Below are 27,850 nucleotides of genomic sequence, written 5' to 3' on the forward strand. Positions count from 1 at the left end.
GTTTGGACGGTAGGTGAGCAGACGATTTCTTGGGCACCCCTTTGATTTTTCCTTTTCACTGAGCTCCATAATCTGAAAGCTCCATGGAAAAACCATTTTCCATGGAAAAACCATGGAAAAGCTCCATGACACCATTAATGATGTCATGAAATGTGTGCTGTTGCATGAGAAATACTAGAAGTACTGTCCCATAGATGCTCGGTGAGCATAGATAAAGCATTAATTAGATAGGAACTGAGATTGCCACTGATATATTTAAAAAAATTATAGACATTTGACTTTGGCCTTCATAACTTTCTGCGAACCCGAAACTCGCTTTTTCACTTCCTGGCTAATAATATGCTTCCTGAGAAGCAGGCGAATGTGATTTTGCCCAAGTGAAGGTAGCCAGGACCACAGGGTGATTTCTTCCCTATTTCTTGTAGGTTAAATATCAGCAGTTCCATAAAGTCAAAAGATTTAAAATGAGAAACATGAGAAAGAAAGCTGGGTGTTTAAGTGAAAACTTCTTCCAGAGATACTTTTGACCTTTTCAATCTCCCGTAGATATTATTGGCAATGTGGGGGGGAATATCCCATTGGTCGCCTTCTCCCCATACGTGTCCTGGTGTTGCTAAATGCCGTTCAGTGTGTGTCGCTCTGATGCCAAGTTACAAAAGCTACAATTTTAAAATCGGTTCTCTAGGTAATAGCATTTCTGACAAATTAATAATGTGATGCTTTCCTCGGCCCATGAGAGTTTTCATTACATATTCCCCAACTGTTATTTACAATACGATGACAACTCGTAATTTGTCAAGAAGTAAAGAACAGCAGGAGGAGTTCTAAGAGACGGGCACAAACCAGTCTCTAGCGAAAGAGTCGTGGGCACTGGTCATTTTGAGAATTCACAAGTCATTGCCTCTTTTTGCTTTCCTTCGTGTGCTTAAGGTCCGTCTTCAGACTCATCCATGTGTTGACTAAAGCAAAGGCCAACATAGAGGTATAGGTTAAAAAAAATAATACTTTTCATGCTTTGGTGTAATCACCAGAATCTCTTGGGGAAATATTATGGCAGTTCTTGAAAAGTTAGGACTCTGAAATAACTCTGAGAAACAAGGGACTCCTGGGTTGCAAATGGTCAGCTGCCCCAAATAAATAGTGATTTATGTCAAGTGAGTAGTCAAAGACGCTGATTTTATTTTTCTTTCTCTCTTTTTTTTTCTTTTTTCCCTTACCTTGTGCTCCTGGTGAGAGGAGGAATGGCATTTTCTAAATAATTTATTTGGAAGGTCGAAGATGTGACTGGCTGGCCTGAGCTGGAAGCCCCGCATTCCAATCTGACACTCCCTGCTGTGGGGCCCTATTAAGCACTCTTCAATATTTCAGCATATATTGTGTAATTAACTTGCCATGATGTGAATCTGGAACTCTAAATGCCGGCAGAAGAGGGAACGTTTCAAGCTGTTATCATGTAGGAAAAAACAAAAACAAACCGTAACCGAGGTCAGAAAAACTCGGAGCCCATGTGAGAGAAGATGGGAAGAAAGGACAGGCGCGTTCCTGACTTAGCAGAAAGTAAAAGTGATTTGGAAGAAAAAAAAATGAAATAAAGAGGTAATGAAAAAAGACCCAGTGCTTTGAAAGCTATAAAGGAAAAAAAAAAAAGAGAGAGAGAGAGAGAGAGAAGCAGCGAGGTAGAAATTTCTGGTTTACAGCTTGTACTAAAAGCTTATATGATTAGAATCAGAGAAAGCGAGGTTCTTTTTAAAATGACTTTGGCGAGTATGCTGTAATACTCTCTAATAGCTTATGCAAACCCAAACCAGGTATAAAAAGACAACGTAAAAATCTGTTGCCAAAATCTGGGAGACATTTCTGCTGAATGCAAAGCTTATGGAACAACTGCTTCTGAAAATTTACATTGCTAACTGCCCCATGCTATGCTGCCTGAACCAAAGCTAGCTTGCTTATGGAAAAGCAAGGAGGAAGGCCTTTTACTGATTCTACACCCTCTTTCAGGTCTCCTGTGAAGCCCACGTCTGTACGAACAACACATTAAGCTACCTTCCTGTGGTGTGAGGGTGCTTTTCTGGTCAGAGAGTGGTGCCATTTCCTAATTTCATCAGTGAAAAACTTTCCATGGCAGCAGTTGGGTGTTTGGAATGTGGGGATTGGAGTGGACTTGGTATGTTGAATCATGGGATGATTATTTCCCCACAAGAAAAATGGCGAAGGAAAAGTAAAAAAACGAAGAGGTACATATTTGGAAGTGGATGTTCTGGGTATTAAAAAATAGTTTTCTTAGTCCATCTCTTCAAAGTGTCAGCGATCAAAGCACTGGGTTGATCCATATGATTCTATGATGAGTCATAAAGACAAGACAAGATGGAAGCCGGCTTAATGCTGTGCGCTTGACAAGAAGCTCGAAAATCAATTTACCACCTATCAGTGTGTGAAGGGGAATCCAGGAAAGTCTGAGTTGACTGAGAATTAGAACAGGAAACTACTGGGGAAAATGCAGAAGCTCCAGAAAGATTAAGCTCTCAGCCTGCTTTTCAAAAGTCTTGAAGGGCTTCTCCTTGTCTCCCTTCTTTCCTTCCCTTGTTCTACTTTATTTGAACCTCAGATGAACTTACTAGCTTTAATCATATTCTTCCTCGACTTTTCCCCCCTCAGCACCGAGCACATTCTCCCTTTTCCTTCCTCATAAACAACCCACTGTAAAATGTTTAACATGGGCCTGTAGATTATATATTTTTGAAGACAAACATGTCAGCATGACTTGCTATATCTGTATTTTAACTCACATAAGTGGAGATGAACTGTAGGTCTTGCACTCAACATTTTTTTTCTCTCTTTAGATTTATTTGTTTCTGCTGCACTGAGGTAATAATTTCTAAGAACCGCATAATGTTCTATAATGGGCATCCACCACTTTTTCTTTATCCTGTCCCACGGTGATAGGCTATGGGGTTGGTCCCTGTCCCATGTTCCCTTGATGTATTCTGAATATCCTCATCCCAGTCCCTTTGCTACATGAATTGTTGGGGTTGGGAGAGGAGGCGATGAGAGTCCCAAGAGGGTAACATGTGATGTGCAAATTTGATTTCATCAGATGCTAGTCAGATGACTCTCAGGAATGACTATAGCTGTTTATACCTCCGCTCGTGTGCCGGGGGTCCCCGTTTCCACCAAGGCTTGGAAAAACCCCCGCTTGGTATTATCTGAATTTTGTTCATCTTTTGGGTATAAAGGATTCTCTCACTGCATTTTTAGAAAATTTATCTAATTACAGTGAGTTTGTCTTTTTAAACCCTGTTAGCCATTCCTTCAGCTAATTGCCTCTTCCTATATCTTGACTGCTTTTCTATTTGGTTTCCTGTCTTTTTTTGTCAATTTTTATTAGTTCCTTAAAACGTTGGAATATTTTTAATGTGGATGTGCTCTGGTTAGAAGTTGGAAATATCTTCTGCTTAAATGACATCTGTCTGTTATTTTTGTCTACAATGAGTAGTGTTGGATTTTAATGTGAATATAGCCATCATTATTTATTCACATTTTCTAGTTTAGAGTCTTTTTAAAGACGTCATCTCCTCACCGCCACCAGCCCGAAAGTGTATTAGTTCGGGCTGGGGCAGAGCAGCAGAATCGCTACATAGTTTAATGGAGAGATTTGACCACATGCAGTCCTGGGAGCTGGTTAAACATTCTGTGTAAGTTTTTTGCCCCTGCCTCAGCAGCTGGGCCTGACACGCTCTGGGTCAACACTCAGAAGAGGTGATGGACGTAAAGTGGGGGAAAGCAGGAAACACTGTAACCCATGCGGGTGACCTGGAATCCACCACATGGCTTACTCACTGCCTCCATGCCTCCAACTCAGATGATGTGGGTAATGGGACAGGTGCAGTCCACCCCACCACCACATGCCAGCCTGGCCCAGGATTTGGAGAAGCTGGATGAAGAGACCCAACGCGAGCTGCAAGACCTGACTGCAGCCACCTACCAACCAGGAAAGCCAGCTGGTCGGTAGCAACGTGGCGTGAGCTGTACCCTCACCTAACATTATATGAACCTTCTCAGAGTCAAGAGAGCTAATTTTTGACTCTGCCTTCTAGATCATTTCTCTTGTAGCCAATCCTAAGCCAGAACCAAACAGAGGATGAGATTCTGGGAAAGACCTCAATGTAGCTAATTTGATATGATTTAAAGCCTCCACGTGAGGTTACTGATACTTCCCCATATTTGTGCTTCTTAAAGTATAGATCATGGACCCGCTGTATCAGCCTCACCTGAGAGCTTGTTAGAAACTGGAAAGAGGGCCGCCTGGGTGGCACAGCAGTTAAGCATCTGCCTTCGGCTCAGGGCGTGATCCCGGCGTTATGGGATCAAGCCCCATATCAGTCTCCTCCACTATGAGCCTGCTTCTTCCTCTCCCACTCCCCCTGCTTGTGTTCCCTCTCTCGCTGGCTGTCTCTATCTCTGTCAAATAAATAAATAAAATCTTAAAAAAATAGATTAAAAAAAGAAACTGGAAAGAGACACCATTTTTATTTTTTCATTTTAATTTTAATTTGATTGTTTAAAGTATACATTTGATGTGAGTTTAAATATGTTTGTATTATATATTTTTTCTCCCCATGATATGTCAGATTCCTGCTACCTTCTGATCATCAATCTTCTCCCCCGCTTAACTGACTATAGAATCTTTTTGTTATGCACACATTTTCTAGACACAAACTCAAATCAGATCACTGATAAATGACAATATATCTCTTCTGCTTCATTTGGTCTTGGACTGTTCCTGAATGATATCACCTGAAATTGTTTAGTTTTTTTAGTTCTTTGGTTTTGATGTCAGTGGCTTTTTGGTATGTTTAAATCTCATTAGGGGAGTGTCCTCTCTTCGCTTTTAAATTTATGTTTCTCAGATGTCCATTAGTAAGATTTAAAAAATATAAATATGTTATAACTTCTGCATTATTTTAATTCTTAGGTAACTTACAGTTCTGTAATTTTCATTAGTATCTACTTTCTAAGTGAATATAGCTGATATAGTGATGCACCTTTTTTTAAAAAAATTTTTTTATTATATTATGTTAGTCACCACACAGTACATCCCTGGTTTCTGATGTAAAGTTCGATGATTCATTAGTTGTGTATAACACCCAGTGCACCATGCAATACGTGCCCTCCTTACTTTATTATTATTATGATTTTTTGAGTTTGTATCTAGCAAAGGTGGTGAACTGTGCTATAAATTCTTGCACTTTTCTGTGATTATTTAGATTTTCTAGATAAATAAACAGTTTTTATAATACCTCTCAATGTTTGTGCCACTTACTTTTTATTGTGTCACTGCATTTGTTAAGCTATGCGGAACCATCTTTAACAATAGTGTAAGAGGAAGCATCTTTGATTTTTGTCTGGAGTCTCCATTAGAAGAATGATGCTTGATACAGATATTTGAAATATGATCTTCAAGTTAAGAAATTTTCTTTTATTTCTAACATTCTAAGAATTGTGATCCAGATACATGTTGAAATTTATCCTATTCTTTCTTGCATTTACTAAGGCAATAACATTTATTCTCTTTTGCTTGATCAAGTTGATAAGTTACATTGAGATATATAATAGCAAATCCTAAAAGATCCTTCCATGACTTGAATGAACCTATTTCAGTTATGATATGTGCTTTTGAATGTATTTTCAGATTACTTTCCATTGTAGGGAGAATGCTGTTCCCCATAGCAATGCCAACCTTATTTATTCCCAGGGATTTTTTTTTAAGATTTTATTTATTTGAGAGAGAGAGAGAGAGAGAGCGCATAAGTGGTGGGGGGAGGGGCAGAGGGAGAGGGAGAAACAGACTCCCCACTGAGCAGGAAGACTGACACAGGACTCAATCCCAGGACCCTGGGATCATGACCTGAGCCAAAGGCATACACTTAACCCACTGAGCCACCCAGGCGCCCCATATTCCCAGGATATTGTTAAATATTTTTGTCCTTTTAGCTTCTTAGCTTCTTCATAGTCTCTATGTACAGCCACAATTAAGGGCTGGGAATAATGTTGTATCTTCTTGAGGGGAAATAGCTATATATTATTTGGGAATTTTTGAATGAAAATTTGTCTATTCTTTCCCACTTATTTATCTGTCTATCATTTCCCACTTATTTATCTGTCTATCACATCTATGTCAATGTGGACTTATGATTATTTATCCCATAAGCTAACTTCCAACACTTTTAGGCTTATTTTGTTGCTCAAATTATTTTGAGCTTTGACCATCAGGAAATCTTTCAGTTGGCTCCTGTGTTCTTTTGACGTATCTCCAATGTTTTGCTTTTGAGCATTTCCATACTTTCTGGAGTTACAAGTTGTTCCAGTCTCATCTTGTATATTTCCTGCCTCAGTCTTAGCACCAGCCATTCCTCCAATGAGCCCTGGTTCCTTTTAATAGAGAATGGTATTAGAAACCAGGATTAGAGTGGTGGCTTTGCTTTTTGCTACTGGTGTGTCATTTCTCCTACGTTCTCTTAGCAGATAGAACTAGGAAATAAATATGTACATTCTAATCCATGTAAACACACATGAATCTATTATTACTTCTATAATATGTATTTATCTGTATCTAAATGTCTGTTTATACTGTTATCTCTCACTCCAATCCAGGACCATGTTTTGTTCTAGTCTTCCTCCCTTGCTTATCTGTAATATCCCACTCTGATGTGAGACAACTTGGCACCCATCATCCTACATCTATTTGTTTATTTGTTCAATACCTATATACATGTACCGTGGTTTAAAAATGGTTAATTCATATCCCTACAGTGAATAACTTTATAAACTAGAGTACATTGTTTATGTATAGTTCCTTCTGTCTGTTGTCTTATAGTCCCTACTCATTTCTGAAACTACTTACATCTGATTTGTTTTACCAAGTTTTATAATTTTTCATATGTCTATCCTGCACACATTTTGTTAGACTTATACCTAAGTATTTCTTTTTGAGGGGGTGCTAATGTGTTGTACATTTTGTTTTATTTTCAGATTCCAAATTGTAACATTCATTTCTGGAAAGGAATCGACTTTTATACATTCATCTTATACTTTGTGACCTTGCTTTACTGGCTTCCAGGATATTTTTGTTGACTTGGAGTGAGGTTTTTTTTTTTTTTACCTAGACCAACAAAGGCAGTTTTATTTACTCCTTCCAAACTATTAAGTTCTTATTTCTTTTCCTTGTCTTACTGTGCTAGCTAGAACTTCCAGTAAGGTGGAAAGTGGTGAGAGAGGACATCCTTCTTTTGTTGGGGGGAAGCATCCTGTTTCTTATTATTAAGTGCAATATTAACTGTAGGAATTTTTTGTAAATGCCCTTTATCAAATTGAGAAAGCTTCCATTTATTTCTAGTTTGCTAAGGGTTTTTGCCACGAGTGGGTATTGGATTTTGTCAAATGCTTTTACTATATTTGTTGATATGATCATATTTCTTCTTAGGCTGTTGGTATGGTGGGTTACACTAATTGAATTTTTGAATACTGAACCAGCCCTGCATACCTGGGATAAACCCCACCTACGTGCGGTATATAATTTATTTTATATGTTGTTGAATTTGATTTGCTATTGTTTTCTTGACAGTGTTTACATCTATGATCAAAAGAGATATTGGTTTACAGTATTCTTTTCTTGTAATGTTTTTTATCTGGTTTTGGTATTAGGCTAATGTTGGTCTCATGTGTTGGAAAGTATTCCTTCCTGTTCTATTGTTTCTGGAGGAGACTGTAGAGAATTGGTATTATTTTTCCTTAATCATTTGGTAGGATTCATTTGAGAAAACATCTGGGCATGGTGGATTTCATTTATTTTGTTTTTAGTTTTTTAAATACTAAGATAATTTTGTTAAAAGATGTAAGACTAATTAAGTTTTCTATTTTCATTTGGATGAATTTTGGTAGATAGATCGTGTTGTCCAAAAAACTGATTCATTTCATCTAAACTTTTGTGGCACAAAGCTATTTTTAATACTCCTTATAACCAAGGGATCAATAGCCTTTACCACTTCTTTCACTTCTGATATCAATATTTGTGTCTTTCCTCCTTTTTCTTCATTAACCTGTCAAAACATTTATTAATTTTATGATCTTTTCAAAGAACCAGTTTTTGTTTTGTTGACTTTCACCATTGTTTTCCTGTTTTCAATTTTGTTGGTTCCTGCTCCAATATTTATGATATCCTGAGTTCTGCTTGCTGCAGGCTTAATTTTCTCTCCTTTATCTAGTTATCTAAAAGGGAAACTTAGTTTATTGATTTTAGATATTTTTTCCAACACATGTGTTTAATACTATAAATTTCCTTCTAAACATTGCTTTCATTACATCTTCAAACTAAAATTGGTGTTTTTATTCTTATGTAGTTCAAAATATTCTGTAATTGATCTTAAGACCTTCTTTAATCCATATGTTATGTGGCAATATGTAGTATAGTTTCCAAATATTAAAAATAATGTTCCAGTTCTTTTTCTGTTATTGATTTCTAGTTTAATTCTGTTGCAGTCTGAGAACATTTTATGTGGTTTCCATTCCTTTAAATTTGTTATGGTGTGTTTTTATCTTGGGGAATGTTCCATTTGTATTCCACTGTTTTGGATGGAGTATTCTACAGACATCAATCAGGTCATGTTGATAGATCTTGCTACCCTGTTGTTCAGGTTATCTATCCTTACTTACTTTCTATGTGCTGGTACTCTCTATGAGAGATGTTGAAAACTCCCACATGGACTTGCCTATTTCTCCTTTCAGTTCTTTTACTTTTGTTTCATGTATGCAGAGTATCTGTTATTGTACATATGTGTTTGGGATTGTTATGTCTCCTTGGAATAGCGTCCTCATTATCCTTATGTAATGTCTTTCGTTATCCCTCATAACTTTCCTTATTCTGAAGTCTGCTTTGTCTGAAATTAATATAGCAGCCACTGGGTCCCTGGGTGGCACAGTCAGTTAGGCACCCGACTGTTGGTTTTGGCTCAGGTTGTGATCTCAAGGTGGTGGGATGGAGCCCCGTGTTGGCTCCATGCTCAGTGCAGAGTTTGGTTGAGATTCTCTCCCCTTCTCCTTCTGACCCTACTGCTCATGCTCTGTCTCTCTCTCTCTCTCTCAAATAAATAAATAAATCTTACAAAAAAATACATGAACCCCTGGTTTCTCTTGGCAAGTATTAAGTTGGCATACCTTTCTCCATTCTTTTACTTTTCACCTGGATCTTTACACTTAGAATGGGCTTCTCATAGACATTAGATAGTTGGGTCTTCTTGCTTTTGTTGTTTTAAATCAATAGGTGATCTCTGTCTTGTAACCGGTGTGTTGAAACCATTCACAAATGATAGTGATTATTGATATAGCTATGTTAAAATCTATCACCTTTATGAATGTTTCCACTCACTGAATTTGTTCTTTATGTCTTTTTCTGCCTCTCCGCTTTTAATTAAGCTTTTTCTATTTTACCCTATAACAGTATTTTCAACATTTCCTATCCGTTCCTTCTGATGTTACTCTTTCATTTATCTTATCTGTATGTTATAGTTTCCCAATACATGGATACTATTGTTGTATTAAAATTATCTTGTGATTATGAATAAAAAATAAAAGATTTTATATATTTTAATTTATTACCTCTCAAGTGCTTTTCCTTTCATCATGTACATCCATGTTTTCGACCTAGATTTCTTTCTGCCTGAAGAACTGCTTTTAATATTTTATTCAGGATAGGGGCGCCTGGGTGGCACAGCGGTTAAGCGTCTGCCTTCGGCTCAGGGCGTGATCCCGGCGTTGTGGGATTGAGCCCCACATCAGGCTCCTCTGCTATGAGCCTGCTTCTTCCTCTCCCACTCCCCCTGCTTGTGTTCCCTCTCTCACTGGCTGTCTCTATCTCTGTCTAATAAATAAATAAAATCTTTAAAAAAATATTTTATTCAGGATAAGTCTACTGGCAATTAACTTGTTCAGTTTTTGTTTATCTGAGACAGTTTTTATTTCTACTTCACTTTTGAAGATTTATTTCACTGGATATCTAATTTTATGTCAGTGGGTTTTCTCTCCTTCAATAATTTAAATATTTCATCCCACTCCCCTCTCGTGTGATTTCTGAAGAGAAAACCAATGTAAACGTTATCCTTGTTCTCGTATAGGTAAGGCATATTTTCTCTCTGACTTCGTTTAAGATTTTATCTTTGTCTTAGATTTTCTGCAGTTTGGTACATACCTTAGTGTTTTATTTTTAACTTCTTTTGTTTTCTGACCTCTGAAGATCTGTGGTGTGGTATCTGTCAATGATACCGGAAAGTTTTCAACCACTATTACTTCAAATATTTCTTCTGCTCCATTCTTTCTTCTCCTGGTATTTTTCCCCTTCCATTTCATTTTGTAAAATTTTGATTGAATGATCTCCAAATTCAAATTATTTTCTCGCCTGTGTCGAGTTTACTAATAAAAGCATCAAAGTCATTCTTCATTTCAGTTACTGCATCTTTCATTTTTAGCTTACTTCATATAGTTTCCTTCTTTTTACTACTATTACTGTCCAGTCTTGCATAGTTTCTACTTTTTCCGTTAGCTTCCTTAACATATTAATCGTGGTTACTTGAAATTCTTTTTGTTCCAAAATCTGTGTTTTACATGAGTCTGTTTCTGATAATTGCCCTGGAACTTCAGATTGTGTTTTTTCTTGTCTTTTGGTATGCCCCGTAATTTTTTTTTGAAAGCTGGACATCATATTATACTGGGTAATAGGTATATTACCTATTATACACCATATTATACTGGGTAGTAGGTATATCTTCTAGCTCTCTGTTAATATTCTGAAATCTTGTTGATGTCGTGGTGCACAGATTAAGTCTCAGTCTTGGCCCCATGCATCGGTTGGTTCTTCACAAATGTTTCTATACCTTTTTCAGACTCCACCTTATCTCTTTTTTCCCACTTCCTTCTATGGCAGTAGTGTTCCCTTTCTGTTTCCTTGAAGCCCAGCCCCCGATGACTGCATTTCCATTTGTGTTTTATTTTATTTTTCCTTAGGTGAGACAAGAAGACTGGACCTGGCGGGGATGAGGCAGAATTCCTTTCCTCTTGCTAGAATAATGTTTCAGAGTTGCCCTCTGAGAGGTTCCTCCTACTTGGAGACTGGGCTTTTGTTAGTGAGAAGAGTCTAAGAGTATCTCACAGTGACTATTCCATTCCAGAGCCACGAGGGGATCTTTCTCAGAGCCTCACCTTGAGGATCTACTGGGGTTTCTGAAGGGAAAGTCTGCAAAAGTGTAGGGTCCCCCCCCCCCATGACTTCAGTCCCCTGGAGTTTCTCAGTCTCATACTAGCTCAGACTCAGCCTCGAGGAATTCCGTGATTACCATTGAAGTGATCCTACTGGCTCATGGGTTCCATGTAAGCAAATGTTCAGTATACTCAGGATGTGCCTGTTGCTTCAGACATTGGAGCTGTGGTGACCTCAGTTCTCTGAAGAGTCTAGGAAATTGCTGATTTTCAGTTTCTAAGCTTTGAAGTTTCCCATTGGTCTTTTAGCTGCATATTCCATGGAATACTCTTTCAGTGTTACTGTGACAGTGACAGTGCCTAAGTGACATTTACCATAATTTCCCCCTTTTTCTTCTGGAAACTTCTTTGTCCTACCCCCTTGACCTTTGTGACAGCTCATTTTCTGGGTTTTCTTCCTCTTTTGCTGGCCTCTTTTTCTTGTTCTTCCAAACTAAATAGTGAAGTTTTCCAGGACTTGACAATGGGTCTTTCCTTCTCTTCTCATAAGAACATCATTTTTCATGACTTTAAAAACCATTTATATGATCAAATCTCCTAAACTTACATATTGAACTTAAACCTTTTTTTTAATAATCAACCATATAATTTTTATATAAAACCTCCTCTTGGGTAGGCCATTTATAGGCATAGTGAACTTAGTATATCCACAATCATACATTTGATTCCTTAACCCCATCTAAAATTTATTCCTTTCTCCATAAATGGTGTGACTATCTGAGTTGAGCCATAAATCTGGAGTCACCATTGATTTTTCCCTCTGCTTACCCCATGTGTAAAATCTACCTGCAAGTTTTCCTTTTTTCTGCATTAAAATTGTTACCTATTGCCACCATTTTAGTTCAATTCACCATCAACTCTTGCTTAGAAAATTTCAAAAGCTATATTATTGGTCTTTTCTTCTACTAATGTCTTCTTCCAAACTTTTTCACACAGAAGACAAAATTTTTTTAATGATTTATTTATTTAAAGAGAGGGAGAGAGAGAGAAAGAGAGAGAGAGAATATGTGGAGAGAGGAGCAGAGGGAAAGGGAGAGAGAATCCTCAAGCGGATTCCCCACTGAGAATGGAGTCTGATGCAGGATTTGATCTCGGGACCCTAAGATCGTGACCTGAGGTGAAATCAAGAGTTGGAGCCTCAACCTACTGAGCCACCCAGGCATCCCCAAAATTATTTTTTAAAGATTATTTAATTATCTAATTTTCCTACAAAAATCCCTTCAAGAGATTGCCAAGGCTCTAAGGATAAATTCTGAGCTCATTTTTTTTCCTGGTGTTTTCTAACACTACGTCAAATGTATATCCCTTATTTCCTTCATAGCATTTTCCCCCAGTATGTAAATACATGCAAAGGGTATTTCTGTTTTTCCAGTCTCTTCCTCGAGGAGACTGTAAGACCTATGGCATATCAAGGACCAGGTTTTTTTGTCCCTTGGTTTCAATGTTGTAAGTGTGAATCAACCTCATTCTTTTAAAAACTGGGAGATAGGTACTGTGACCAAAAAGGATATTTGATTGGAATAAGAGAAGAAAAATTATATTCAAGCAAGTTCTGGAGCATAGTTTTGTTTTGTTTTGTTTTGTTTCATGGAGCACAGATATTTTTGACTGTGTCACAGGGTTGGAGGAGGCAAGGATGTATATGGGCATCCTACGAATAGAGAAAAAGCAATTGTAAGCATATAAAAAGGAAATATGATAGAAGATGGAAAATACTGAATGTTTCCTTGTTAATATTTTCCTAATGTGAGAAGGAATCTTTTTCCTTTTGATCATTAAAAAAAATGGGAGAAAAAAATATTTTCGAAAATAGTTTGTATAATATTTCCTTCCATTTAAAAGGAACAGATTTTCCTTTTAAGCAAAGAAAAACATCTGGCAGAATTCTGAGAGGATCTGAAGTTAAACATTGATGCTGTAGGAGATTGTGTGCTGCCAAAGGCACACATGGGCACTGGGTGATAAGATGGCCACAAAGTTCATTCAGGATATTTGACTTTCTTAAGGAGTAGTCAAAATGAAAATAATCTTATTTAAAAAGCCACTCAAAGAATGTCTCTGTGAACTTCAGTTTGAAAATAACTGATAGAGCTGAATTCTTTTTCTGAAACACAAGGATACGTCCTATTGGGATTTTCAAACTATTTTTCTGACAGGTTGAATTGCTTTAGGGATTCTGCAAACAATAAAGTATATTTTATCAAATAATGAAGATTTTTACCACCTGAGGAAAGTATTCATCACCTTTATATGTTTTATATAGTAGAGTTAGGGGGAAAAAAAAAGAATCCTGTTGGTGAAAGTGTTTGAAAAATCTCTGTCCTAGATGATCTCTCTGGGCCATTTGAACAAGGGCAGTGTCCTACAAAATGGAATAAAACATTCTTTAAACAGTGGTGTAATTAAATAAGTTCAGGAAATATGTGTTTAAGCGACAAATAATATTGGCTCCAGGAATTTTAATATGGTAGTTCTAGTGGTGAAAATTCAGGAGAGGAACATAATATGTTGTTTTTTAATTAAGGTAACAGTTGTGGGGTGGCTCAGTCAGTTGGGCATCTGCCTTCGGCTCAGGTCATGATCCCAGGGTCCTGGGATCGAGTCCAGCATCAGGCACCCTGCTCAGCGGGGAGCCTGCTTCTCCCTCTGCCTGCCACTCCTCGTGCTTGTGCACTCTCTCTTTCTCTCTCTCCCTCTCTGACTAGTAAATAAATAAAATCTTTAAATAAAAAGATAACAGTTGTATGTGCGTTTGCTTATTTTGTTTCATTTGTTTATTTGCAGGATACTAATCTACATTATGAGGCAATAAGTAATGATAGGATTTGGGAAGCATTGCTCTAAATAATACTAGTTAGAGTATCTTGTATCTATTACATGCATTTAAGATATAATATAATATCATTTAATATATCATATATAGATATATATCTGCAATATATATATTATGTGCATTTAATATATCATATAATATCATTTAATATAGCATATATAGACATATATATCTGTAATATATATTATGTGCATTTAATATATCATATAATATCATTTTATATATATATAAAGGGATGCATGTTCAGCACATACTCAATTTTCACATTATCATAGAAAAAAGTTGGTATCTTTACCCAGTTTTATAGATGAGGCCTGAAGGTATTATGTAATGTGTCTAAGACTATACAGTGAGTAAAGCAACAGCATTTGAATCTGGGCTTGTTTGACTTTCTATTATTCAAAATTAGGTGCATGATTTATTTTGATTTTTTTTCAAAATCTAGCTTTGATCTACCAGTTTCCTGAACTCCAAACCTGCCCATTGACTTTCAGGCTTTCATTTACTGGATAGGTATTATTTCTCATTGGAACAATGACACAGCTTTGTCTGTGTGGGGCAAACATACTAGATGAACTCAGGACACTTCTAATGCTGAAATTCTAACTTCTCTGAGTTTTCACAATACATATGCATCTTTGTTTCCCAAGTTATGTTTCCTCTCATTTTTCATTTTAAAATTCTTATTTGTCTAAGCCACTTTCTTGTATCTCTTTTTTTCCCCTTTGTCTTTTGAGTGTCAAGTATCTTTCTGTTTTCATCAGAAATTAACTTTCTCTGTTTCATTCTGTATCCCCACCTTCCTGTGGGAGGGGGGAGGAGGCTACTTTAAAGGAGAAAAAGCCAAAGTTATAACATTCATAAAGAAATAAAATTATGTCTTGTGATTATTTTTAACTTTGTATTTGTAAATAATTATAGACTCATAGGAAGTTGCAAAGATAGGGCAGGAAGATCCCATGTGCCCTTCACATGGTTTCCCCCAAAGGTTACAGCTTAAATAGTTGTACAAAACCAAAACTGAGAAATTGATGCTGGTGCAGTGTAGGTTACAGCTCTGTTATTTTACCACATGTGTGGATTCGTATGACCATCACCGCTATAACGATACAGAACAGTGTTATCATACTGGTGTGAATTTGAATCGTTGAATAACTATGCTCCGGCTCCCAGATGGCATCTTTGAAGCTATGTTTTCCAAAAAAATGGAGCTCGATGAGCAGTGCCTTCCAAAGATTAGTATAAAAGAGAAAACTACTTAGATTTAAAGAAATTATGGAACAAAAGTCTACTCTGGCATCAGAGAATGAAAAAGAATCATCAGAGACCCTAGACAGACAACATGTGTAGACACTAAGATTCCTTAAATTCCATACAAAGGGAATAAAGAAATGAGTGGGACAGAAACCTTCAACTCAGAAACTGACCGACTGGTAAAGATCATCTAGGTGGTCTCTTCTCTCCCCCAACATCCAACCTTGTGCCTTTTAACATCTGGAAAGGTGCATATCTCTAGAGAAAGGTGCATAGCCTTTCTGAGCATAGATGATGACACCAGCAAATGGTTATCTATCTGCATGAGAAACACCAACCCAGCACTGCCCTAAGAGTTGCTGCAGATCAAAGCCTGCACTTCTACCTACTGGACTCCTTGCTCTCAGTCTAGTGGAATAAATCGCTGTTTTTGGCTCTCCAGTGCACTTAAACTTTCTAGAACACCTCTTCCGGTGTCACACGTACTAGTATCAGATCGATAGATGACTTTGTCTCACAGAGATTACAAGAATACATCTTTTAAATTGCAAATGGTGCTGTGATTTCGAAATCATTGCTTTGCTGCATTTATTTGTGGCTCTAGTGCTATCAGCTCTATTATGTCAAAGACTGACAGCATTCTTTAGAAAATAATTATCAGGAATGCTCTTTTACCCTCTAAGTACAAACACTTGGTCCCAGATTTTCTGGTGCAACTAATGTGAGATTTGTTTGTTTGTTTAGCTAAAATGTATAAGACAAAATGATAATGTTTTCAGATTTCTTATTTATTTATGAGTCTAATGAAGCATGGTTGTGACTCTCACAAATGGTACACAGAACAGGCAAAAAACTGTACATTTCAAAGGAGATTTGTACCAAATTTTCATGATACATTAAAAGATAAAAATAGGTCTGAAATGGGTTTTGGAAGCCACTGTTTTGTTTTAATATTTGGTATATGAATGTTGTTTCCAGAAATATTACCTGCGGCATGAAAAAATAATTCAAAATTTAATTATAATTACAAAAACTAATATGATAATACATTACTGGAACTTTAAATATAAGATTTAAATTGCATTTAACTGCACTTAAGCAACTTCAGTAAATGTAGCTTTTTTTGTCCCATCATCTCTTTCAGAACTTGCTTTATCATATATAATTCTACATTTAATAGTCAAATGCAATTTTGCATTCTGAATTTTCTCATAGGCTATTCTTTTTTTTTTAAGATTTTATTTATTTATTCAACAGAGATAGAGACAGCCAGTGAGAGAGGGAACACAAGCAGGGGGAGTGGGAGAGGAAGAAGCAGGCTCATAGCAGAGGAGCCTGATGTGGGGCTCGATCCCAGAACGCCGGGATCACGCCCTGAGCCGAAGGCAGACGCTTAACCGCTGTGCCACCCAGGTGCCCCTCATAGGCTATTCTTAATGAAGCACTTTTTGGGGGTAAATTCTTAATTTTTTAAGGAGTCTATAATACTAATTTAACTAGGTGAAGGAGATTAATACATACAAAAGTTCAGTTATCCAATAAATAAGTCATGGGAATGAAAAGTACAGCGTAGAGAATAAGGTCAATAATATTGTAATAGCATATGGTAACACGTGGTAACCACACTGATGGTGAGCATGGTGTAATGTAAAGAACTTTCAGTTCACTATGCTGTACACCTGAAACTAATATAACATTGTATGTCAACTATACTTCGATAAAATTTAAAATAAGTATTCCTCAACTTTGGGGCAGTTAGAAGGTACAAGTTTTTGGTATTGTTAATGCTTTAAAATAAAAATCTTCAGAGATATAAAGATTTCCTAGTTTTCTATTTCAGACTTCAGTACAATTCCCTGATACACAGTTATGAATTGTTTCCAGTGTATCTTGATGAATGTAAATGGTGGCCCCTGTAACTTATTGAATATTCTCCCCAGATTTATAGGGGGTATTTCTCTTAACTCATGTTCTGGATTTGAATCCTGCATTCTAATTAGCTTTTATTGAAAGGAGTTTGTAAATATCATTTCTGTTTTTCACATTTAGTACTGTGCAGCATTATGAATTTTAGGAGAAATATTTGCTAGATGGTAACTTAGTAGAGATAACCCAAGGTCAATCACAGGGGTGTTGTGCTAACTTTGCTTATGGGCTGCTGGGAAATGACACTGGCCTTGGAAGGGGACAGTTGTATGGGTCTCTATTTCCAAGGGTTAGGCAAAGAAAGATAAGAATGTGGGCTAGAGAGTCCATTCAGGTATGGTCTTTTTACCTTGTGATGGGACATGCTCTAATACTTTTCCTTGTTTTTACAAGTTATTATTATGAAGTGATTCATGATAGTTAAAAACATTGACAACATCTTATTTTGACATACAATTAATATTTTCAGTTACTTATCCCATATTGTTTTCTCTTGCTCTATTTTACCAGTGTACAAGATTTTGCAACAAAAGTCGCTAAAAAGAAGCCATTTGAAGAATAAGAAATAATATTAAATAAATAAAAATCTTCTCGAAGAACAAATACATCGGTACTACAACTGATCCTGAATCAAGCAAACCCAGAAAGCTACGGCCTAATAGAAAGGGTAGACAGGTAGGGTTGCCACATTTTGAAAATAAATATATAGAATTCTCACTTAAATCTGGAATTCAGATAAACTACGATCTTTTTTGCATATAAGGATGTCCCTTGTAATACTTAAGATATACTGATAGCAAAAAACATCGCTTGTTGTTTATCAAGCAACAGCCAATTTAGCTGTGCCCTCTCTTATCTGCAATTCTCTTTAAGACAGAAGACTCACTGTAATTCCAGTATTTTGGCACCTAATGTAATTAAAGTTTCAGTTATGGTTAGATTAACCCCTGACTTCATGTTTGCATTCCCATGAATACCATACAGTCAAATGACCAGGGTAGCAAATTTGACTTTATTTCTTTTTAAATTTGAATTCCTCTTTTCCAGATTTGTTGCATTTCCTATCATTTTATTTTATGAATTCTCTCTCTCTCACACACACACACACACACACACACACACACACACACCCCTACAGGAGCTAACCAGTTATTTGCAATATTTGAATCTAGTTGTAAGAAGAAATATATATCTCGGATTGTTATTGCTTAGTTATTTATATCATAGGGTTTATAAAAGGTTCTACTAAGTAATGAAACGTTAGATGGCTTGTCTGATTCAAATCACCAAACTTTAAAAGGAGCTTATTCATTATTATATATAAAGCATTCCCCAAGAGCACAGCTGTGCAATTTAATTCTATTGAAACCTCCTCCCACTTAGCAAAATATTTAGATACATAGACATATAGATAGAGAATCATAAGAGGGCAGGGAAGAAATAGACAATGATTAAAGGATAAATTCCACTTGCCACAACATATTTGCATGATATCCCCCCTATGAATCTACTGCCTTTGGGGTGTGGTGTGCCAGAAATAGAGAGCATGTTGTAGCCGAAACATATTGCTGCAAAGGTTTTGTGCCCTGCCTTTTCCTGATGAATCTCCTGCCTTTTGAATAAAAATCTTTCAGTCAAATAACCCACCGCACATCAGTATCCGTGAACAGTCACCTTTCTTTCCTAATATTATCATTTGCAGCCCATAGCGCTGCTGCTCCAACAGCCGTTTTACGGGAAACAGAATTCTGATCAAAGGTCAGTGATATTGATAGCATTTGCTTAGCAGGTGCCCTGGCGATCAGTTTTAATGAGTCTGAGCCATATTCATTTCCTCTCCTGCTGCTGGTCTGTTGAAACAAAAAAAGAAAGAAAGAACGTCAAAGGTGGCAGGGGTGTCAAAGACGCCATAGGCACAGACTTCCTTGATAAGCTTTCATTTAAAGAGCTAAGAGGCAAAACCCGAAATAACTCCTGCTATGTATGTTCCCGCTACAGTGGCAGTTAGAAGAGACTTGGGAAACTCATCTTCCATGAGTGATAGTCAGTAATGACTCAATATGACTTTGACCTCATTGTTATTCCATTAGGCACACCTGCGAAGTGCACCCCCAAGGTACAATTTGAAGTGATTATTTTAATCAAGATGTGCCAAATGGTAGCAACATGGAGGATCACCACCCAAATTATCTTTTTGGTACAAATAAAAGTCAATCCTGCCTGTCCTGCCCACTACTGGGTTCTTTAGGCTCTTCATCTATTTTTGTTCTAGCATCTGGATTTTTTTTTTAGGTGACTTGACCAGTGGCAATTGGCGATGAATAGGGTTTAAGTTGCTGCCAAATCTGGATGGGAGGGTCAACAAGCACACGGGTAATGAAAGGAGAAGAGTTCAGACCCTTGCCGATGAAAAGGTAGTAATGTAGCCGTCATGGCTGAGGCAAACAGCAGCAATGGGTATTAACTTCCAGGTTATGTCTTTGAATATATGCATTCATCCAATCAATCATTTGTTTTTAAGATTTTATTTATGTATTTGAGAGAGACAGAGAAAAACAGAGAGAGTGCTCATGAGTCAGGGGGAGGGGCAGAAGGAGAGGAAGAAGCAGACTCCCCACTGAGCAGGGAGCCTGATGTGGGGCTCAATCCCAGGACCCTGAGATCATGATCTGAGCCGAAGGCAGACACTTAACCAGCTGAGTCACACAGGTGTGCCACGAATCAATCATTTGTTCGAAACTATTATTTGAATACTTTGTGTGTGTGTGTGTGTGTGTGTGTGTGTGTGTGTGTGTGTATGGTAGGCATGAAGTTAGACAATGGAGAGACAATGGTGAACTTGAAGCTTACCACTTTGTCCTAATACATTCTGGCAGTAATTCTGTGTTGATTTCCGTGAGTCTGTCTATAACTAGAGTTAATGTAAGTTTGGTTTGGGGGTGAACTGATCAACACTTGATATGAATTTTTTAAGAGTTCTGTGGTAGGACCTATGAGTTTAATACTTATTTTATATGGATAATTGCTTGTGGAAGGTATAACGTTTTTGACCTAGTGGAGTCCTTTAGTTCTCTATTGCTGTGTAGTAAATTACCCCAAACTTAGTGACTAAAACCAACAAATCTTTATCTCATTTACTTCCTGTTGGTCAGGAATGCAAGTGTAGCTTAGCTAGATGGTTCCGGCTCAGAGTCTCTCACCAGGTTGCGGTCCAGATGTCTGTGAGGGCTGCAGTTATCCGAAGGCTTGACTGGGCTGGCAATTCACTTCCAAGTGAACTCCCGGGACTGATAGCCGGAGACTTCAGTTCCTCACTGCATAAGCATCTCCATAGGGCCGCTCATGATGTAGCCATTGGCTTCTCTCAGAATGAATGAACTAGGGCAGGGTAAGGACCCAAGAAAAAAACCACAGTGCCTTTTTGAATCTAACAGTACAAGTGACATGCCACTGATTCTCCCACATTTTATTGGTCACACAGAACAACCCAGATACAGTGTGGGAGGGGATTATTCAAGGGTATAAACAACCAGGAGGCAGGGACCATTAGAGGTCATCTTAGAGGCTACTGATACCTAGAGCTTTCATAATTCTAAATGCAGAAAACCTTTAACATTTTAATTTGCAGTAGCTAACACGGTCAATGGTTTAAAAAATGAGTTGTTGTTGTTTTTTAACAAAACAAAATGGCTTCATGGTTTTCACCATATTGCCTCATTATTTGATCAAATTGATTAAAATAATGGGTCACTTTTTGAATCTCATATCAGTATGCCTTTCTGCAAAGTTCAGACGAAATGTCTGTCTTATGTTTTTTTAAATAACGTCTTTCTCATTAAAGAAATATGGGACTGTATTAGTTTTCTAATGCTGACATAAAGTAATACATTACCATAAACTTAGTGGCTTAAAACAATATAGTTTTTAATCTCGGAGTTTCTGTGTTCAGAGGCCTGGTGGACTTGGTTGGGTCCTCTGGATGTTGTCACAAGGCTGAAATCCCGGTTTTGGTAGTGTTGCGTTCCTCACTAGAGACTCTGAAGAAGATCCTCAGGGCTTTGGTTGGATTTGGTTCCTTTTGGTGGTAGGACTGAGGTCCCTGTTTACTTGCCGACTGTCAGATGGACACTCATTTTTGTTCCTAGAAGCTATGTTCCTTCCCATGCTTTCCATGTGCTTTGGTCCAGCAATGACGGGTTGAATCCTTCTCACACTTTCAGTCTCTCTGCTGTCTCCTCCTGCCCCATCTCTCTGGCTTCCAGCAAAGAACTTTCTCTGCATCTAGGGGCTCATGTGAGGAGATTGGATCAACCAAGGTAGCCCCAGAGAATCTGTCTTAAGGTCCATAGCCAGTCCAGTATTTGCAGAGGAGTATTTTCATTAGCCTGCTTCCTGCAGTAGAATTTTGAGGATCTGACAACCTTCTTTCATTTTTGTCCCCTTTCTGTCCCTTTAAGTCCAAGCAAGTGCTGACGTAAAATTCTCATGAGCCTTGTGGGCTTTGTGTGAATTTCACAGGGGTTCCCTCCGTAACACAGAAGCCACGTCCACAAATCTTTCTGAGATAATGCCTTCTCTACCTTTGGCTTCTGCTGAAATGGCTGAGTGTCTGCACCCTAAAGCTTCCTACAGATGCTTTGCTTTGATGAAGAGGATCTCTGAGGCACATCCTTAATCTCTTCAAAGAGCCTTTTGTGTGACTCAAGTCACTGGTCTTTTGATGCCTCTGGGGTTTTTGTAAAACACTGCCCAGCCACAAACTTAGCTTTCTACACTACGCCACAGTTTTTGAATTAACCTCTTAATTTCATTGTCTCATGCCATCGGATTGGCCAAGAAGTTCCCAAATAATCAAGTCCTGGTTCCTTTTTGTTTAAAAGATTTTCACTCAATTTCTCTCTCTCCTTGCATATGTCACTATCAGCAGAATTAAGATGCCAGAAAATCTTTCAGCATTTTTCTTGGAAGTCTCCTCAGCTGAGTATCCATGTTCATTTTTTCACAAGTTGTGTTTTCTAGGTAACTGCAGGACAAAATTCTGTTAAACTTTCTGCCACTATATAATAAGGACTTCCCTCCTTTTGGTTTCCAGGAACATGTTCCTCGCTTTCTTCTGAGACGCCAACATCTTTAATGTCCATTTTACTAATGATGTAAGTATCATATAAGGTGATGCAAGGTTTCCTCTCTACTGGTCCTTCATTGACCTGAAACTGTTTAGAGCTATGTTGATACTGGTATAGTATCTCTCCCAAATAACCTATCCTTTCAGAAACTTAGTGATTTTATAAATCTGGCCCTAACATAATGCACACATATTATCTTTCTAAAATAATTCCAGGCATATTATCTCTGCTAGTTAGGACAAATAGGGTAATTGATAAAGGCACTCTGTCTTTCTAAGCACAAATACTGTCTTGCCATCATTCCCAGCAATGCACTCCAGGCTGTCATTAATAACCCCTAAATTTTGGCACATGGAAACAAAACTATTTGCCAAATATTAGTGCCTTATTCTATTATCTGGCACAATCATTGTAATAATAGTAATCAGAAACAGGCCTAAGAATGCAAAAGCAAAATAATGAAGATGTCTTACATTATCACTTGATATAACCTCTCATTTAAACTCCATAGTATACAAAGACAAATACTTCCTATAATTTTTATACATAGAATATTATTTTTATTAAAAAATTAGGCTCATTATCAAAAATTTAAGCAATACAGAATAATCTAAACAATAAAGCAATAAATAACCCTATTCCTTGCTACTCAGAATTGAATGCTCTAATATTTATTCCAGATTTTTTTAGAGATCTCTCTCTTCATGTATATACATAGAATGATAAATGAATAGACAGGTGGAATCATACATAGACAGAAAAAAATTACAAAAACAAAACAATGCACATGTGTTTCATAGAAAATACTAAATTTTATTTCATTTGAATAACAGAAAAAAAAGAATAAAAATAAATTTGGACTAGTTGTTGAATAAGAGGTAGATGTTTATTTACCTCAGAAATTTGTAAAGGATACTTCTAAAATAAAATTAAAAAATTGGGGGAGGGGGCTGGTGGTTAGGGCTACTTGCTTCTTCTTTTTTTTTTTTTTTAATGAAGGCTCGATGATTCATTAGTTGCGTATAACACCCAGTGCACCATGCAATACGTGCCCTCCTTACTACCCATCACCAGTCTATCCCATTCCCACACCCCCCTCCCCTCTGAGGCCCTCAGTTTGTTTCTCAGAGTCCATAGTCTCTCATGTTTCATTCCCCCTTCTGATTACCCCCCTTTCTTTATCCCTTTCTTCCCCTACTGATCATCCTAGTTCTTAGGTTCCATAGATGAGAGAAATCATATGATAGTTGTCTTTCTCTGCTTGACTTATTTCACTTAGCATTATCTCCTCCAGTGCCGTCCGTGTTGCAGCAAATGTTGAGACCTCGTTCTTTCTGATAGCTGAGTAATATTCCATTGTATATATGGACCACAACTTCTTAATCCAAGGGCTACTTGCTTCTGTTTAGTAATTAACTCTTTCAACTTTAGCAGTATTTACTTTCTACCTGCAATGACGGGAGAATAAAGATTAAGTAATAAATTCAGTTACATTTTCTTATACAACCTGGTCTCATATTTTCTGATTTTTGCTATTCATGGATTTATTTTTAGATTGTTACATATTTTTTTGAAGATTTTATTTATTTATTTGAGAGAGAGAGAGAGAGAAAGAGTGCATGCACTAGGAGTGGGGAGGGGCAGAGGGAGAAGCCGACTCCCTGCTGCCCACAGAGCCTGACTAGGGGCTTGATCCCAGGACCGCAGGATCTTGAGCTGAGCCGAAGCAGATACTTAACCAACTGAGCCAGCCAGACACCACTAGATTGTCAAAATTTTTAATAATAATAGTATGTTGTGCATCTCGAGTGTTATGGCTTTTAACCAAGTCCACGTTCATTTCCAGCACTTGCCATAGAGTTCCCAGTGTTTCGTTCTTTATTTGATTTCATCTCTGGGCTCATTGAATGTCATCTCCAAATACTATTTTATTTTCTCTTGAAAGGATTATTGATGTCAGTCCAGCAGCTTTGAACTTAAAAATTCATCTGCTTATAAAATTCTTGGTACATTCTTTGCTCAGTTACCTGTTGACATTGACCTATTATGTACAGGAATTGACCCCTGATTGTGGAGAAGCCTAGATTGAGATAATGTTGATCAGTCAAGGTGATTTATTTTTCAGCTTAATTGCTCCATTGCATAGGTTGGAAATTAAGTGATTTCACTGGGTTTTTTAAAACAGAAAAAGAAAACTTTCTTTCGGTAACAGTCATACTGACTATTCAAAACACATTTTTTCTAATATATTTGAATACTTTTTTTTTTTTTTTGCATGTTGAATGTATGTTTAACCTCATACAAAACAGCCAAGCTTTTTCCAGAGTGGTCAAACCGCCAATGATATACAAGCTCTAATTGGTCCATATTCTCACCAGCACTTGGTATTGTCAGTTTAAAAAAAAAAAAATCCATTCTGAGAGTGTGGAGTGGTAGCTCATAGTTTTAATTTGCATTTCCCTAATGAAAATGGTGTTGAGGTTTTTAATTTTTTTTTCATGTGTTTATTTGTTATCCTTATCTCTTATTTGGTTAAACATCTGTTCAAATCATTGGATTTGACTTAATTTAATTTCCTATTTTTGATATTTGAATAGTCTATATGTATTCTGAAAATATATGCAGATGTGTCTTGGCAAATTTTCTTTTTCACTGTCTTGAGGATTACCTTTTCATTTTATTAACAGTGTCTTTCCAAGAGCAGTAAGTTTTAAGTTTGATGAGGTCCGATGATCAATTATTTTTTTCTTTTATTGATCATGGTTTGGTGTCTTACCTAAGAACATTTTGCCTCTTTCAAGGTCAAAAACTATCTTTTCCTGTGTTTTCTTTTAGACGGCTTATAGTTTTAAGCTTTATGTTTGGCTGTATGTTTGTTTTTGAGTTTATTTTTGCATGTGATGTAGGAATAGAAATTCTCCCTTCTCTTGCATTTGGATAGCCCATTATTCCAGCTTCTTTTGTTGAAAGACTCTTTTTTTCCATGTAATTACTTTAACACTTATGTCAAAAATCAATTTACCTTTAGTGCGGGCCATTTTCTGGACTCTGTCATGTGTATCGTTCTTTTCCCCAATATCCCACTGTCTTGATTACATGGTTCGATAGTAAACTGGAAATCAGGAAATGAGTTCCCCCAACTTGTTCTTTTTCAAAAGTGATTTGTCTATTCTACTTCATTTGCCCTTCCATATAAATTTTAAAATTACCCTGTCAATTTCTTAAAAAAGGAATCCTTCTGGGACTTTTGTTTGGTACAGTAGTGAATCTATAGATCAGTATGGGGAAAACTGACATCTTAACAACATTGAGTCATCCAACCATTAACATGTTCTAGCTTGAGGTATTGAGGTGTTTGCTTTTTTTCATTAGTGTTTTGTACTTTTTACTATATTCTTCCTGTATTTGGAGATATATATATATTTAAATATTCCTTTTTTGTGTTATTATGTCTGTTACTTTAAAAAATTTTAATTTCCAACTTTTATTGCTGCCATATAGAAATTCAATTGATTTTTTTATGTACTCATCTTGTATTCAGTGACCCTGCTAAACTCGTTTATTATTTCTAGTTGTTGTTTTTTTTTCTTTGAGATTTTTTTGGACATTTCTACAAATATAATAATGTCATCTGTGAATAACAGACAATTTTATCCAGTCCTTTCCAATTTGTATGGCTTCTATTTCTTGCCCTATTTGAGTCTCCAGAATCTTTAATAGAGCGATTAATTGGAGTAGAGTTGCTGTATTTGCTCTCTCACTCTCTCTCTTTCTCTATATATATGGCACTCACTTCAATTTAAATTTCAGATGAATAACAATTCCTTTAGTGCGAGTATGTTATCCAGATGAATAACAATTCCTTTAGTGCGAGTAAGTATTGGGCATACTTATACTAAATATATGATTTCAGAAATACAAATTTAATGGAATATCCTATATTTTTACATGGCAACCCTAAACACGGGAGGTAATACTGGACATCCTTGCCTTGTTTACTATCTTATAGGAAATACACTCGCTCATTCATAATTAATCATTCTTGAATGATAGGCTTCTTGTAGATACTCATAATTGGTTTAATTGAATTATTTTTCTTATTTTGCTGAGAGGTTTTTTTTGCTTTGTTTTTAATCAGAAATGCTGTTGCATTTTCTATAGTATTTTTCTGCATCTTTTGAGATGACCATACTGGATTTTTTCCTTCTCTTTCCTGTTTATATGTGTATTATGTTGATGAATTTTTTTGAATTCGGAAATAGCCTTGCATTCCTGAGATAAACCCAGCTTGGTCAGGATGCACAGGATTCAATTTCCCAACATTTTGATGAAACCTTTTGTGGCTACCTTCATGGAAGGTGTTGTTTCCTTCTTTTTGAATGGCTTTGGTTTTGACGTCAGTGTGATGCTGGCATCATAAGATGAACTGGAAAAGTGTTATCTATTCTTCTATTATCTTGAAAACTCATGAAAAATTGATATGATTTCTTCCTTAAACACCTGGTATAATCTTCCAGTGATGCCACCTGGCCCCAGAGTTTCTTCTGATAGAAGGATTTTAACTATGAATTCTGTTCCTTTAATTAGTTTTGGGACACTTCAGGGTACCTATTTCTTTTTGGGTGAGCTTTATTTTTTCTTTCAGGAAACTCTTCCACTTCAACTAAGCTGTTGAACAATTTTAAAACTTTGTTTATGGACATCAAGTTGTTAGTACTCTTCCCTTGTAATTTTTTTTAATGTGTGTAGGATCTTTTGGGAAGTCCTTATTGCCTTTCCGAGATGAGTAATTGTGTCTTCCCTCCCCATCTCTCTCTCTCTCTCTCTTTTTCTCATTATTCTGGTCAAAGATTTATTGTTCTTTTCTATTTTTTAAAAATTTATTTTATTTTTTTAAAGATTTTATGTGTTTAATTGTCAGATGGAGAGAGAGAGAGAACACACAGCAGGGGGAGCAGCAGGCAGAGTGAGATGCAGACTCCCTGCTGAGCAGGGAGCCTGACCTAGGACTCGATCCCAGGACCCTGAGATCATGACCTGAGCCGAAGGCAGATACTTAACCAACTGAGCCACCCAGGCATCCCTATTGTTCTTTTCTGAAAATCAGAATCTGACTTGGACTAAGTTGCAGAGAAGATAAAACCCAAGAACTTCATCAGAGCACAACCTCAGGGGCGCCTGGGGGGCTCAGTCGGTTAAGCATCTGCCTTGGGCTCAGGTCATGACCCCAGGGTCCTGGGATGGAGGATCCCGCCATTGGGATCCCTGCTCAGCGGGGAGTCCACTTCTCCCTCTCCCTCTGCCCCTTCCCCACCCCACTGTGCTCTCTCTCTCTCATATAAATAAAGACTCTTAAAAAAAAAGACGTACAACCTCAGACCCATGTGAATGAAAGAGAAAAGGA

Source organism: Ursus maritimus, unplaced genomic scaffold, assembly GCF_017311325.1.
Source record: "Ursus maritimus isolate PB19 unplaced genomic scaffold, ASM1731132v1 scaffold_6, whole genome shotgun sequence".
NCBI classification, from domain to species: domain Eukaryota; kingdom Metazoa; phylum Chordata; class Mammalia; order Carnivora; family Ursidae; genus Ursus; species Ursus maritimus.